Source organism: Penaeus vannamei, chromosome 9 (assembly GCF_042767895.1).
Source record: "Penaeus vannamei isolate JL-2024 chromosome 9, ASM4276789v1, whole genome shotgun sequence".
Classification (NCBI taxonomy): Eukaryota; Metazoa; Arthropoda; class Malacostraca; order Decapoda; family Penaeidae; genus Penaeus; species Penaeus vannamei.
Window position 1 is genome coordinate 16,755,231 of NC_091557.1, and position 2,500 is coordinate 16,757,730.

Here is a 2,500-nt window from a genome sequence, read left to right on the forward strand (position 1 = left end):
ACGGAGAGAGAGAGAGAGAGTGAAAAATAAGAGGCGAGAAGGAGTGAGAAACTAGTGAGAGAGAGAGTATGAGTCAGAAATCAATGTTTTATCTTTCACAAAGGTTCCTCCTCCCATAATCTGATACTTTACTCTCGCTAGATTCCCCCTCTCATACCCATTATCATGACTAACTTCTCGAAATGATATTCGTAGCATGATCGTCTGTCACGGCGCACTCAAAAACACCGGATGTTCCACCCTCCGTTTTTTTCCTAGTGTGTTACCTCCAACTGGTCTCGTAATTTTGCTCATATTTTGTTTCTTCTTGAATAGCATGTTTCTCATTGCCTGTTTTCTTGTTAGTTATGAACATTATAACATCCGTAGAAGTGCACTTTCATAGCAAATGCAGTATCAATTATAAACATGAAACATATATAACACACACAAAACAACAACAGAAATATACCCACTTACAATACAAAACCATATACGCACATACAACACAAAGGCTCCCTTTTATAACACAAAGACTCTCCTGATCGTATACAAAATCAGAGACACGCCCACACGCCCACGCACGACGGCACAGAAGGCTCTCATTAAAAGATCGACGTCCTGCTATTACTTTCAGAAATTGACGAGAGTTGTTCGTCACGTAAGAGCGGAGGAGACAAGGGTGACACCCATGGCAGCGTCTTGCTTGTTAGTGCTGCTTTAGTACTTCCGGTAACCTCCCTGTACATGCGTATGTTATGGCATTACATTGCTTTGTACCATCATCTGGGGCAATAAAAAGGTTTTCAAGAAAAAAATGAAGGAGAATAAATGACTTTTCACCCCAAGAGATAATAATGATGAATGATAATAACAAAAAAGATGGATAAAAAAGAAATTATCATGAATTAAGAATTAATGTGACACATTTCGATATCTTCTGAAATCAACGTAAATCTGTTTCTCTTCATGCATACCTTTTTCAGTATTTGTCTACATATGCTATATTCATTAGGTTCTCAGACTATATAAACTGTAAACTGAATTATGCATAGATAGTCGCCGAGAGCCCCATATGAACGCGGATCAGTGAAAGAACAAACTGAGATAATTGGAGGTCTTTTAATTGTGATAAAACAGGAGGAGTAGGGAGGAGAGTAATGATAACAGTGTTTACAACCGTAATGATAATAACAACAGTGTTGAATAAAGATAATAGGACTATAATCATAATATCAGAAATGATGATAATGATGATAAGGATGATGATAATAATTATAACAGCAATGATAATTACGAAAATAATGATCAATAGTAATGATGATAAAAAATTTAATGTTTTTATTACTATTACTACTACTAGTAGTAGCAGTATTATTATTATTATCATCACTATTATTATCATTATTATTATTATTATTATTTCAACTATCATTATTCTTAACATAATTATTGATATTATCATTATAATCATTATTGATTATAATTATTGTTATTATGATTATCGTGATTGCTTTTAATATTAATATCATTATTGTTGTTATTATTATCATTATTATTATTACTATTTATGATCATTATCATCATCATTATTACTATAATTATTCTTATCTTTTGTTATTGTTATCATTATCACTATTATTATCACTGTTGTTATTGTTATAATAATAATTATTATTATTATTATTATCATTATCATCATAATACTAATACTGTTATTAATTTTTTACTACTGTTATTATCATTATTGTTATAATCATGATTTATTATCATTAATGTTATTATTGCTGATGTTATTATTATAATTATTTTCATTGCCATCAGTGTTATTTTCACCATTATTATCATTATTACTATGATTGATGATCATAACAATGATAACAATAACACTGATAATAATTACTGAATATGATAATGAAAATCATAACAAATAGATCCATCAATGTCACTGATAATGAAAATCGATACCAATAATGATAAATAACACAGAGGCAGTTTTTCCTATCATTATATATATATATATATATATATATATATATATATATATATATATATATATATATATATGTGTGTGTGTGTGTGTGTGTGTGTGTGTGTGTGTGTGTGTGTGTGTGTGTGTGTGTGTGTGTGTGTGTGTGTGTGTGTGTGTGTTTATGATACGAAAAAAAACATTTAAAAATTGGTAGATAAGACCTATTATTGACGTCAAATAGTTCTTTCTGCCATACTCTGACCGCTTTGTCAGATTAGGATCAGCCAGAGTACGATTCCTTTGTCGTAAATATTTATATCGCGTAGTCACTAAAACAGAGACACATAGATTTTGGAAACAAATCCAGAACTAGTCGCGCTTAATAAACATAATAGGGAAAAACAAATTAGAGGGAGCCACAACTTCGTATCCACTTTGTCTACGCATAAGCATGCAGAGGAACTGCAACATTTCCCATCCTCGGGCCACGGCGGGGAGAACCTGGGGATTTCCGTATTACTTTCCTCGCTTGGCTTAATCATGCCGCTC

At 31.8% G+C, this 2,500-nt stretch overlaps 1 protein-coding gene across 4 annotated transcripts in view; it reads right to left on the reverse strand.

The window, feature by feature from the left end:
- Nucleotides 1-2,500, reverse strand: part of LOC113817651 (chymotrypsin A) — a 12,907-nt gene that overhangs the window by 10,137 nt on the left and 270 nt on the right. The window lies entirely within an intron of this gene.